The sequence below is a fragment of the Artibeus jamaicensis genome, unplaced genomic scaffold (genome assembly GCF_021234435.1).
Source record: "Artibeus jamaicensis isolate MK-2021 breed Jamaican fruit bat unplaced genomic scaffold, CSHL_Jam_final scaffold_1689, whole genome shotgun sequence".
NCBI lineage: Eukaryota > Metazoa > Chordata > Mammalia > Chiroptera > Phyllostomidae > Artibeus > Artibeus jamaicensis.
This window is the reverse complement of record NW_026522029.1, coordinates 8293514-8307723: the sequence shown is the minus strand read 5'-3', so window position 1 is coordinate 8307723 and position 14210 is coordinate 8293514. Positions and strand designations below refer to the sequence as shown.

Genomic DNA, 14210 nt, shown 5'->3' with positions numbered 1-14210 from the left:
TCTCTCCACCAATCTCTGCTCCCCTTCTCCGACTTCTGCTGACGTATGTCGTAAGTCTTTTTCAAGGTGTTTCTAAACTGTTGCCAACATAATTCAGACAATCAGTACCCTCTGGCCAAAAAGGCCTTTTGGATATTCTTTTTGGAGGGATATCTAAAGGTATTAAGGAGTAATAAAACTCAGTCATTTCTATAGTGTTGTGCCATGAGTAACTTTTTTTTTTAACCATATGGCAGAGACAGCAACAAATATTTACAAGAACTTCATTGGGGAAGGCAAAACAAAAGTTGTTCTGTTAGTTCTGAGAAAACGTGAAAGCCTTTATAATAATACATCACGGGTCTAGCCCTGTAAAAATAATCCCAAATGTCATACTTGGCTAAGGTTTTGAGACACTGAAATGTTTTTTTCTAAATTATCAGTGCTACCTAGTTGGCAGCCACAACCCCACCCCATATGGAAATGTATTATTACGGCGTTCTAACCACAGACTGTGCGCAACATAACAGACCATGAAGAGGTAGGGGCGGGATAGAATTTCTGTGTGAGTGCCGATGGCTGACTTCATTCATGGGTGCAACACAAGTTAGTCCCCAGTAAGTGGGGCTTCTGAAAACTTCTGTCAGTCCCAATGACTCCCTGTCTGGGGCCACTTTCTGATCTGTTCAAAGATGGCCGGGAACAGGGAGATTTTGGCAGTGACCGTGGCTTACTGGCCTTGGCGGCTTATTGTCTCTAACCAACTAAGACAAACAGTTCCAGCAAGGCCACTGGCCTAAGAATCCAACATGGGAGTCTCCTGAGTGGAAGGTCTTTGTTGACTGGGTAGAATGTGAGACATTTAAGAAATTTAACACTCTGTATCATCTTGGTTTGGAGGGAGAGAATGTTGATACTTGAGAACTTTGAATTTGGTTACAAATTTTCTCTTTAGTCCTTTTTGAATGACTGACAATTGTTAAGCAAAACATCTTGCCACAGAGAGCCAGCCTAGGGCTGCAGAAAGCCCTGGAAATCCACACATCAGCATTCCAGTCCCTGTCTGCCGCTTACCGCCCCCCCCCCAGTTTTTAGATCTGTAGGATGAATGGGTATTTCAGTAACACCCACTTCAAAAAAGGCTGATTTTTAAATCAAAAGGAAAGTCCAAATAAAACACAAATTTGAGTTATCTAACCCCCTTTCCCATTCGGTGTCGTTACCACAAGATCCACATGCCAGGCCAGAGTGAAAGTGGCTTGGGGCTCAGTGCTCATTAGTCTTGGAGTCAAGTTCTATTTACACTCCCCTTGAGCAAACAGTGGCAGCTGAACACCCTTGATTCCAAAACAATAAGGAAGAGAATAAACCCATTATTATAATATTCTTCACTTGGCATTATGAACCGACCCAACAAGTTTCAGGGCTTCCACCTAGATGGTGAGAAACCAAGCGAGGGTAGACCGGCCCTTCTCTGGTCTGTGTCTGCGTGCGAGTTTCTCTTGACTCCACGTTGGATGTTAAAGGCCAGGGCCCTTATCAGGCCAAGGCTGACCCTGATGGTAAGGGTGCCATTCCAGCCTTGTTTCTGGAAGCTGAGGCACCCCTCTGGACCTCCTCAGAAAATACAGAGGTTCCAAATGTGGCCTACATGTCTCTTACTCCTTAGAACGTGAGTTCTAGATTGCCAGCCCTGAGCTGGGGCTTGGCATTCCTTTCACGGGTTCCCAGTCATCAGGGCCACCAGTGGAACCAAACATCCTGTGTGGGGCTTGTCATTTCTGCAGCCCTGTGCTAGCCCGGGCTGCACGGGCAGCCAAAGGCCCAGCCATTGCCTGCGGCATGATGTGTCCACATCAAATGCAAGAGAAGCTGGAGGCTGCCTTTAACACGTGTGCCTGCCCCAAGGCCCCATAGTAAATGCCCCACACTTTCAGGGACTCCCTGATACACACCAAACAGCCCGTAGGGCTGAAGAATCTGCAGGCACCGATTGGGGTAAAATTCCCTGGGTGAGTGATGACTTACCTGCTGTGCAAGGGCACCACGGTGAGCAAATTAACTTCGGACAGCCTCAGATTCCTGAGCTGTAAAATGCGGATGGCAACACCTATCTCATAAGGCTGTCGTGAGGGTTAAATTAAGTTAGATAACACACGTGAAGTGTCTAGTACGCAGCCTTGACATGTCAGAGGTGCGTAAGAAAGTACGCAGGACAGGTAGGTATACAAACAATGACACGTAAATGATGAGATTAAGGTTAATTTGTGGTAAACAGTGCAGCGGTGGCCGGAGAGAAGTTGATATTTGAACGATTGGTACTTGACCTGGAGCAATCAGCAGAATTTCAGTGGGCGGAGGTGGGGGAAGGGTGCTTTCTGGAGAGAGGGAGGAGCCTGAGGGAAATCGGCAGGTAGAAAGTATAAAAGAACCTGAGAACTGCAAGAAGATCAGGTGGCTGAAATGTGGAGCAGGCGTGAGGTGCGCTAGAAATCAAGGTTGGAAAGTCAGAAACTAAGTGAACGTCTGTCCCAAAAAACTTCTGGCTGAGACGGCGGCCTGCGAGGGTTGGAGTGGCCTGAGCACAGAGTAACCGTGGCAGGGGCAGGGCACAGCTGAGGGCAGAGAGCTGGGGGCCCGGGCTCCAGTTCAGGAGACGTCACCGAGGTCAAGGACAAGACTGACGGAGGAACTGCTGTGGGATGGTTGCAGCTGGGTCCGTGGAAAGGTGTAACCGTGAACAATATGCTGGACCCTGACCAACATGGTTCAGTGTTACTGCATTTTGTTCATTTTCAGTGTTGTAAAATATTCCTTTGTGCGACTGTGTCACAATTTAAAAATTAATTCTCCTGTTAGCAGACGTCTGGGTTTCCAGTGTTTTGCCATTTCAAACAGTGCTGCTCTGAACAGTGTGGAACCTGTCACCTGGTGCACAGGTACAGATTCCTAAGAGTACAAGCCTAGAAGTGGGGTGCTGGGTTGTGGGGTACAAGACAAATTCCGTGAATGTGCCTAGCCTCAGACACCCTAAGTTAGGGCTTAACTCTGTGGTCACTCTCCCTTTGTAAATGACGTCATTTCTTCAGAGCTCTTGGTGGGGGGAGGTAGAGTCATGCTTTCCTAGAATTGTACTGTTTTTCTCAATTTTCAGTGGTTCGTAATCTGATGCATCCCAGGCCGAATGGGTTTTCTTTTTTCTATACTCACATTGGGATCACCCAGTAATGGAATCTGGGTGAAAGCTACATTCCAGGGGTGGGCTTCTGGAAATTGGTAGCATTTTAACATCTCAGTGTATCACCTTGGGATAAACTCCAAGTGTCACTAGACAGGAGGTGGCCGCTGCTCTCCATGTTGCCTGAGAGGACGCTGAGGTGTCATAATGGCTCTCAGAAAAATGCCCTCTGGGCCATCTGACCCCTTATCCAGATTTGGCGGACTCAGTTACCTTTTAAAGGGTCCTTTTACATTCAGGATGAGCCCTGAAATGAGGGGCTTCATGCTTCCTTAGACACTGCAGGGACTAACTTCTAGGAAGAGGACATTGCCAGGAACTGTCTAGCCCTGTGGCATTTACATAATTTCTGCAAATGTAGGTCTTGTTCATATTCCCATCATCCAATAGTAGAGATCTTCTTTGCCTGTGTGCTCCTTATTTTTAAAAGAAGATCGTTAGCCAGAAAACTGTCTATTTTTAATTTGGAAGTGGCTTCTCTGCCCCAGAGAACCTTTCAGTAAGAAGGGGACCCGCATCAGTTAGCTTTTGCTGAGTAACAAACAACCCCAAGACTTTGTGGCTCAAAGCAACTATTTTTAGCCCACAATTCTGTAGGTTGATAGGGTGGCTCTTTGGGCCTGGGGCAGCTTGGCTGCTCCCTGCTGGGCTGCCTTGTGTGACTGGCCAGCTAGTGGGTGGGCCACATGTTAGATAAGCTAGGATGGCCACGCTCAGATGTGTGACAGTTGATTGGGGTCCCCGGCTTCTCTTTTAGGTGGCCTCTCACTCTCCAGCAGACCAGCTTAGGCACATGCATGCAATGGCCTCAGAGGTCCAAGTGCAGTAAAGCAGCAAGCCCCAGTGAGCAAGCTCTTTTTCAAGACTCTCCTTGCATTGTGTTTGCTGATGTCCTATAGGCCAAAGCAAGTCACACGCTCATGCCATGAAATAGACTCCACCTCTTGAAGAGAGGCCCTGCCAAGTCACATACAAAGGGGCATACATACAGGAAGGGAAAGAATGTGTTGCCGTTTTTACAGTGTACCTCTGTGAAAAGCTGACTTGATACAAACAACCGCTCTGACTGACTTATAGTTATAAATCTGGTTAAGAGCTATGACAGAAAAGTGTAAGATATGATGAGATTATTACAAGGAGAACTAATTTACAGTATATCACAGGATCTTTTATAGAGTTTCAGCACATTGCTGGGAAATTGACAGCTGAGAATTTTTAATCACTGTACCTGCTGGGATAGATCACTGCTTTGAGAATACAGCAAGAAAATAGAGTGGAGAAACCCCGTACTCAAGGCAAAGCACACGAAGTATTGATTTTGGAATGGACTGACCTCCAGATTGCCTGGCCCCCTTTCAACCTACTGAATACTTTTTTAAACAGTTTTTTTTATACTGTTTTTGTAACAGTGATAGGTTCTCATTTTTCTATAAAGAAATATAAATGCAAAAAAACAACATAAAACTTACCAACATTTCATAACTGGTTAAAATTACTGTGAAAATTTGGGTTTTTTTCTTTCCAGACTTCTTTCTATAGTTACAGACTTTCTATAACTATATACTTGTACGTATAGATATAACTATATAATTATCCACAAATGGGATATTACACATGTGTTTCACAACCTGCTTTTTTCATGAAATATGGTGCAGGAGGCACCTCTGCCTATTAATAAATACAGGTTTGCGTCATCATTTTTAAGGCTGTATAGGGCTTCACAGCATGTATATAATTTATTTAACCAACCCATTCAGATAGCTTCTAGTTTTTATTAGCATACACATACTGAAATGAATCTTTGCACATATATTAGTAAACACTTGCTAAATTAACATTCTTTTAATTCCTTGAGTTGTCTTTCCTAGAAATGGGGATTCCGTGATCAAATCTAAAGTATTATATTACCCCATTTCCCCCTTGGAGAAATTCCACCAGTTTTACTCCCTATTAACTTTGTATGCCTTCACTTTTTTCCTATGCTTTCGGTCCTTTCAAACCTTGATAAATCAGTACACAACACACACACACACACATCATCATCATCATCATCATCATCATCCTTGCTTGGTCCAGAGCTAAAGGAACCCACCAGTTTCAAGAAAGACCCCCACTAAGTCCCCCAAGTGACCTCAGAGCGTTTCTGGAAATTATTCCTACAGCAGAAACCATCTAAAACCCCTGTGCATCACCCCTGTTCTAAATCCCTTCCCAGCTGCTTCCCTCTCTGCTTAGCCAGGAGTGAACTCCCCAGGCTCTGCCCACGCTTCTCTCCTTTCTTTCACATTTTCCCATCTCCGTAGTCCTTGGGGAAGGGTCTGGCTTGAAAGCAAGGTTGAGACTCCGGCCGACTCATAAATTTGGTTAAGTTCTATGAAAGGCATGCCGCGAGCCTGGGACCAGGAGACCTAATTTAGATCGGGAAGACGAGCTAGGCCTCTGTGAGGGGAGAGTGGAAGTGGCGAGCTGAGGGTCGGAGGTGTTCAGAGGGTGAAGATGAGGGGACTGGCTTGCAGGCAGGAAAGAGTCTGTTGCTGAAGCGAGGGAGAGAAGACCAGTGTGGCTGGCTAATGTAATTTTACACTTACAAAATGAAAAAAGAATATCTGCACTTTACAGTTTCAAAAACTATTAAAGGAAGATATGAGATTTTAATCAAAAGTCTCTAAGGGCGTAATAAATATTATGAGTTATTTTTACATTTTATGGTAATATATGCTAATGATGATGATGATTTCCCTATATTGAGCGTTCTAAGTGACCCATGTGGGTTAACCCATTTGGTGACTGCCATACTCTCTCAAGTAGGTACCATAAACGCTCCACCCCCAGTCCATCCCATACCATTACCTCTCCTCTTATGCTTCATTTTTCTTCGCATTACTCTTCACCCTCTGACAGTGTTTTCTTATATACATATGTGCACGTATATGTTTTTTCAATAGTCCATCTCTCTGACTAGAATGGAGACCCTTTGAGGGCTGGTATTCTTGTATGTTTTATTCATTTCTATATTTCCAGTGCCTGCCACACAGTAGGTACTCAAAGAGTTTCCTGAATGAATCCCCACTTGTGGATGATGAAACTAAGGCACAGTGAGGTCAGCCCGTCCAAGGTTACTGGGTTGGGAAAAGAGCGGAACCTCAGGCTGCTGGACTCGCAGCCCGTCCACGCTGCAGTCCACACTGTGCTAAGGGCATCGGCGGAGAGCAGAAGCTCCCCTCCCCCACTCCCTGCAAATCCCAGGCGCTGGCCTCTGTCAACACTTGATGAAATATATTCTTGAAATGTTTTATGTCTATACAAGCACACCTGCCTACTCTTTTTAAAATTTTCTGTACAAATCTGATTAGAATATTTGTCCTTGGCTGTATTTTACTGTTTTCATTACTATGGCTCTACTTTTAAGCACAAAATTGTGATTCACTATATGTGTGTACCATCACTTACTGAAACAGAAACTCGAAAGAAGGGTGACTCCAAGTATTTATGTGGTAACTGTGCTGCACAGCACACCCTCACATGGCCCGATGCCTACTTCTTTGAGTCTATCTGCAGGAGAAAGCCTTAAAAGCAGAAATTGTGGGTCAAAGAGTCAAGGGTCAAGTTGGCACATGGCATGTTAAAGACGGTGTTAGTCTTACCCATCTGCAGTCAGGAGGAGGAGGAGGCCCTGGCCGGGCGGCTCAGTTGCTTGGACTGTTGTCCTGTGCACCAAAAGGCTGCAGTTTCTATCCGAGGTCAGGGTGCATACAGGTGGCAATCAATCCACGTTTCTGTTTCACATCAATGTTCCTCTCTCGTGCACGTGTTCTCTCTCCCGTCCTCTCTCTAAAATCAGTAAAAACATATCTTCGGATAAGGATTTTTTTAAAAAAGAGGAGGAGGGTAGAGAGGCTCTGGCTGGGAGGACTGCCACCGGCCTCCATCCATTCTCACCCAGGAATCACTGGTACCCGGACGCCCTGCGGGAGAGCCAGCGGCAAAGCTGCCAGCTGGTCCCAGTCAGGGCACACCAACCTGGCAGCTCACTTTGCCAGACATTCTCAAAATAATGTGGTTGAACTCATAGCTCTTCAGTATTGTCACTGTGGTAAGTGATGAAAATTGTGCCATTTGCCACATTTCTTCTTTAGCTTTCCTTTGTCATACCGGATAAAGCACAGAATAATTACAGTTAGTGCTTGACAGCTGCTGAAAGAAAATGCATTTTTAATACCTCCCAGGCCCTCCAGCTTTCAAATTCCCTTAAGTCTGAAAAGCCTAATATGAGGTTATCACTTATTTTTCTTAGATTTGTCACATATTGTTATTTTTTAGATTAAAAAAAATTATTTATTTTTTAAAGACAGGAGAAGGAAGCGAGAAAGAGAAACATCAGTCTGTGAGAGAAACATTGATTGACTGCCTCCCACACACTCCCAGCTGGAGACCTAGTGTGCTGCGCAGGCATGTGCCCTGACTGGGAATAAAACTGGCGACCCCTGGCCCGCAGGACGATGCCCAGCCCACCGAGCCACACCAGTCAGGGCCAATTGGTCATGTATTATTAAAGTCATTTTTTTTAAAGGCCCACAGAACAATGTGGTGTAAAAAAAATAAGTTCATAGGCCTAGAATGTAATTTTTTAAACCCAAATCTTACTGATACGGAAAGACCAAATAATAATAATCAAACCATAATAATTGGCCTTTAATATAATAAGCTTGCATGCTAACTGGAGTATCCGTCTCCTTACCCCATGCAAAACGAGAAGGGAAAACTGTTTCTAAATAAGAAAGGAAACTGAAGTGGGCCAATTTTCTGCTTGAAATTTATTACTCTCTGACCCCAATCATACGAAAATAAAAGGGTGGTTAGTAAGCCACCAAGAGAACAGATAAAGGGAGTATTAATTATGTCTATTTATCCAGCTTTGTTCCAATTCTCCGACGGGTGGTTCTAGCTCAGGAGAGCACGTGGGAAAAGTCAGGCACATCCCAGCCTGCACTGTACGCAGACCGGAAGGGGCTGTGCCTAAATGTAAAGTAAGTAACAGGTTAGCAAGTAGCCAGGAGAAAACAGAGAACAAAGGGGGAAAAGGCAGATTTTTAAAGAACATAGAGAATTTTTAGTCCTGGATTATCTAAAAGACTATTCCTGATTCTTATAGTCACCAGCTAGTTTTTCCCGTGTGGAGAAAAATCATGTAAGATTACAGAAAAAATGTGTGACCGTGGCCATTGCGCCTGGTCGCTGTGGATGACGAGCAAGTGAAGGGACCGGGCACGAGTGCGCACGCGCGGACTGCGGTGGCAGCACTGGGGAGCCCGGGAGCTTCTCTGCAGGAGGGGAAGGCCTTTTGATTTTTAGATAACACAAAAATCTAAGGTTTTTTTAAAAACAACGCCTTGGTCTCATCCCATCCCCATTGAAATCTTAGTTTTATACTTGCAGAAGCTGAGGACCAAGGAGGGCAGCGTGTTGGTTCACTCGGAGGAGTGTTGCTTAGATGAAAACTCATGAGCTCATCAAACACTGGTGTCGGGTGGACCAGGTGGTGACCTGGGCCTAAGGCACCCTCCTACCTCCCGAAAACAGCCGAGGGGTGCTTATCCTCAGGTAGGGCACTTGCTTAACAGTTACAAACATGCTTAAAAGAATACTTTTTACCCCAGGTAACAAGACGCTTATTTTATCTAGAGTAAACCCCTACCATTGGGGTAAACAAAAAACAAAACCCCTTTTTTAAAAACGAAACCCCTTTTTTAAAAACGTTTGTAATTGTAAAGTAACATAAGTGGTCACCCAATGGCCCCATTATTTCTGACATGCATTTCCTCCGCCCGATTCCCTTTCTGGTTTTCTCCCTCGTAGGAATGTTGACGGACACTGTCCGTACTGGCGTCTGGCCCCAGAGAGCAGGTACTACTGGTCTGAAAACATCGATGACAAGTTGCCTCTAGAGGTCACTGGCCATTGTCATGTTTTCTCTACCAAATAACTTTTATGTTTTTAACTTTCAATCCTGTTAAGTTTAAAATAACTCATTCACCAAGTACTTACTGAACATGATGATGAAAGAGACATGAAGAACTACATAATATGAAACCCATACCAATGGCACATGCCAGCCTTTAAAGGGACGAGTGGTTACAAGTGGAGGTCGGGTGTGTGCTGCAATGAGGCTGAGAAGGAAGGACAGCCTCTGGAAATGGGCTCACGTCCCCGGTGGAGCTTCGCTGGCTGTGAGACTTAGTTATCAAAGGAGCTATCACGTTTAATTTGCGGGATTATTGTGAAAATTAGAAATGAGAAATAGGAACACTGACTAGTTGTACTAGCTGGCTAGGGTTGCTGCGACAAAGTACCACAAGCTGGGTACATTAAGACAACAGAAATTTATTTTCACACAGTTTTGGAGGCTACAAGTTCAAAATCAAAGTGTGGGCGGTGCCCAGATTGCTGGCCCCACCCACCTGAGAAGTGCTGATTCCATGGGTCAGTCAGAGGGCTACCAGGCTGGAGACCACACTTGGAGAACCACTGGTTTCAGTTTAACAGAAAGGACAAGCACTCAGGCTGGTGCTTGGGCTTGGGTCCCAATCCTGCAGCTGACTTATCAGCTGTGTGGCCTTGGGACGTGTGTCTGAGCATCTCTGAACAGGTATCTTCATCCTTAAAATGGGGAAAATCATATATACCCCACGGACTCAACAAATATTTGCTCTGTGACTATTGCAGTACCAGGTTCTACTAGGCACTGGGCACAAGATAGAGGATAAGAAAGGCTTTGATGTCAAGGCATTTTCAGTGGTTGTGATGCTTAAAGAGATAAAATTTGCGAAGTTCAAGGACCATGAGAGATGCTTAATAAAAATTCATTTCATTTCCCTCACAGAAGGTAACATGATTCTGCTTTTACTTTTTTTTATTTTGGTCCAAAAAAGTCATTCTCAAATTTTATAGCATGGGTCTAGAGCTATGATTCTCTCTTTGCCTAGATGGACAGTCTGAGGTATGGGCACTAGTATAGGTTGAGTTGTATCTCCCAAAAATTCATATGCACCTCAGAGTACCCCCTGTGGGCCTGAGCACTTCAGAATGTGACCCTATTTGGAAACAGGGTCTTTGCAGATGTGGTCGTAGGGTGGCCCTCATCCAATAGGACTAGGGTCCTGACAAAAAGGGGGGATTTGGACAGAGAAATGCTTGCAGGGAAAATGCGGTGTGAAGACCAGAGTCATGCTGCCATAAACCAAGGAGCTCCAGGTTGCTGGCCATCACTGAGTGGCAAAGAGGCATGGAACAGACTGCCCCTCACTGCCTCTGAAGGCAACAGCCTGCCGACACCCTGATTTTGGATTTATGGCCTCCAGAACTGCGAGACGGGTGTCTGCCATTCAAGCCCCGGGACTGCGGTGCCGTGTTACAGCAGCCCCAGCAGAGAGCTGTGGGCGCTGTGCGGTGTGGCATCACACCATGCACAGGGTGCGCTGAGGGAGGGGAGGGAGACCTTTACTTTTTATCTCAAGCATCCCCTGTTGTTTCAACATTTTAAATATAGGCAGTTACTACGCAATAAATACTCTGAAAAGAGGAGACACCTCTGCCTCTAAATCTCTGTGACCTCCCAGCTTGCCAACAGCTCGAACCACCTGCCAGGCCTACTGGGATGTCTGCACCAGGTCGGAGTTCAGACTGGAAGACCCCCTGCCAATTCTAAAACAATATGAAATTCTCCAGAATGTCCAGGGAGTGTCTGGTGCACAAGCAAAGCAGCTAGACAGCTGGGGCTGTCACACAGAAGTACGAGTCAGGGACTTTGCTATCGAACTGGGACCAGACCTGAGAAGTGACAACAGCAGCAGGCAATTCATGATCATTGCCCCGTGAGTGGTGCGGAGGACAGAGCTCTCTCCTTCAAACACAGGGGTGTCGAACTCATGTTCACTGGGGGCCATATCAGCCTGCGGTTGCCTCAAAGGGCCGAATGTAATTTTAGGACTGGATAAATGTAACTACTCCTTAACAGTTAAGCAAGAGCTTGGCACTGCCGCCGGGTAGAAACACAGTAAAGGACTGGATAAAATAAGGTGGAGGCCGGATTTGGCCTGTGGGCTTTGTGTTTGCCACCTGTGTTCTTGGAGGATGAGGAAAGCACACCTCGGCTGGGGCTGGTGGGATGTGAGGGGTGAGGAGGATGGGCAGGGGTGGGAGGAGAGGGTGCGACCCTCTTTTCTAACCTTTTTCACTGGAGGACCAGTGGTAAACCCTTGCCACTCTGGAGGGGGTAAGTGATAAAGATGGGGAGATACATCTCCTAAAGTTTATTAAAACATTTTTGATTAGGTAACATGGCCATGTGGTAAGCAATTCAAAAGGGCACTCAGGAAAGAGCTGCAATCTTTCCTACAGACTTTTCTGATTTCTTAGCTATTTCTAGAATGAAGGTCAAGTTTACTGAGGCCCAGAGTGACTAGTTCCAGTTTTATGGGACTGTGATTAGACTCTGTCGGTGCAGAAGCTTGGTAAACTGCTAAGCATCTTTTCTGAAACCACCTGCCCAAAAACCCAACCTGCCTCTAGATCTTGGCCTGGAGCTGCGGCCGAGCCTGTTCATGCGAAAGCCAGGCTCTGACTGCCTGGAGGGTCTGACTGACCAGAGGCGCCGGTGCCCCAGAATTGGTTGTCCACTCATCCATCGCTAGTTTCCCAGGGGTGGCAGAAGGATGGGCCAGAGTTTCAGGTAGTGACATCTGGCAATGGCCAACAGCGAGACTGTCCCACAGAATGGCCTGGGAATTATATTCAGAAATTTTACAGGCGATGCAGATGTCTACAGCTACAGCAGTTGTCATTTCACAGGACAAGAGGCCCCCGCCCAGGTGTCTGTTCAGCCCTCTGGTTCACGGCACTCACCCATCGACTTACTGCCCACAGCTCGCCAGATCCCTTGATGAGGCACAGATAAGACTTGAGAGACAGTAAGAGAAACTGTTTCCACCACCTTCCCTCCACCAGCAGGCTAAGGCTTCCGATGTGCTAGTCTGTCCTCTCCAGAGCCTTCCGCCACAGGCCAGTGATCTGAGAAACTCAGCCTCAGTTTCCCACCTGCCCAGGACCGTGGACCGCTGCAGGCTCTGCCCGCCTGGCAGGCCCGCACCCACAGCTCTAAGAATCCTGCTGAAAAAAGCTTCTAAGGCATCAACTTAAAAAATACTTGATTAAAATAACTGTTTGCACAAGTAGCTCATCTACATGATAATCACTTCAAAAATTATAGATGGGTACAGAATAAAAGGTATTCCTCCCACTTCTGTCCCCTGTCACCCAGTTTTCCTGCCAGGAAGCAGCCCTTGCTGCCTTCAGATTTAGGACTGAAGTTGGTTTGCGCTCCCGGGGGCACCCTGGAGACACGGGGGGTACACAGGAGATGGGGTGCAACCCTGGCCTTGGGCTTCTCTCACTGGGAGATCAAAACCAGAAGCAGGAGAAAGCTCGTGGGACAAGGGGCTGGACACAGGATTGAAGTATAAGACATGAGTATGAGTGGGGTCTTTAAATTATAATTTTAATTATTCATATCGGGATTGGAAGAGTTAAATTTTAAGTCAGGAGATTATAGGTATGGAAAGGAGGCAAAAAAACTGGATTGAGCATGGGCCTGTGAACCAAACAACCGTGGTTCGATTCCCAGTCAGGGTACATGCTTGGGTTGCAGGCCAGTTCCCAGCAGGGGACACACAAGAGGCAACCATACACTGATATTTCTCTCCCTCTCTCCTTCCCTTACCCTCTAAAGATAAATAAATAAAATCTTAAAAAAAAAAACACAAAAAAACTAGGAGGCATTAAAGAAATCACTTCTTCTTTAAAATTCTTTTTTTTTAAAGGTTTTATTTATTTTTCGAGAGGGGAAGGGAACGAGAAAGAGAGGGAAACATCAATGTGTGGTTGCCTCTCACATGGCCCCCACCGGGGTCCTGGCCTGCAACCCAGATATGTGCCCTGACTGGGAATCAAACCGGTGACCTTCTGGTTTGCAGCCCATCCTCAATCCACTGAGCTACACCAGCCAGGGCTCTTTTTTAAAATTCTTAAAACATATTATTTCTCATCTGTTACCGACTGCCTGGTATTATGTTTATATATATTTACAGTGTTCTTATTCGAGGTGTGCATCGTGTAAGGCAGTACCTTCATACCATTACGTGAACAGCATGCCCAGGGACTGTACAGTGCACAGCCTTTGCAGCTGAACCAGTGGCCCCCGTGTACACAGGGCCGCCTTGATAAAATTGGTGTCCCCTCACCATGTGCTTAGGGAAAACTGTGGGCTGGATTCCTCTGATGCTAAGTGGGCAGCATCAAAATACTGCGGTGCAGGCATAGAGTCGGAACATGGACACGGCTGGGGGACAAGCAGGGGCCAGGGGCAAAGGGCCTTGTAAGCTCCGCAGGGAGTCCGGGGCTTGGTCCGAGAGGCCCACAGAGGTGCAATGGCACGTTCCGTTCGGCAGTTCAGACGGGTCATTCTGGCTGCAGCCTGGAGAGTGGCTCGGAGGAGAGAAGGTGGTGAAGACCAGGAGTCTGTCCTCCAGGTTCAAGTTCTCTGTCAAGCAGCTCGGACATCAAAACACCAAGCTGTTCTTGGAGCGTTTTGCACAGGCCAGGACCTCACTGACCTGCTTCTTTCATGTATGATTAAAAGCTCAGGTGAAAAAAATGTAATGGAACATTTTGATCTCATTTAAAAAATTAAAAAAAAAAAACAAGAAAAGCACATCTTTGAAATATAATCTCATACAGCCCTGTTTTGTAGACAGATGTGGGTACCAAACCCTCACCTATCAGAAAGGGACTGGACTTTATAAAGGGACATTTTGTTTCCCAGTGACAAAGCCATTTTGATCCTAGGGACATTTACAAGCAATACCAAAAAGCCCTCTGCCCTTGATGGACTGGCCACAGTTAGTGAGTGTCATAAATGTCAGCAACCAGCCTTTCTTCG

At 46.0% G+C, this 14210-nt stretch overlaps 1 protein-coding gene across 4 annotated transcripts in view; it reads left to right on the top strand.

Annotated features, from left to right (window-relative positions):
• ELAPOR1 (endosome-lysosome associated apoptosis and autophagy regulator 1) overlaps positions 1-14210 on the top strand; it is a 53330-nt gene that overhangs the window by 928 nt on the left and 38192 nt on the right. The window lies entirely within an intron of this gene.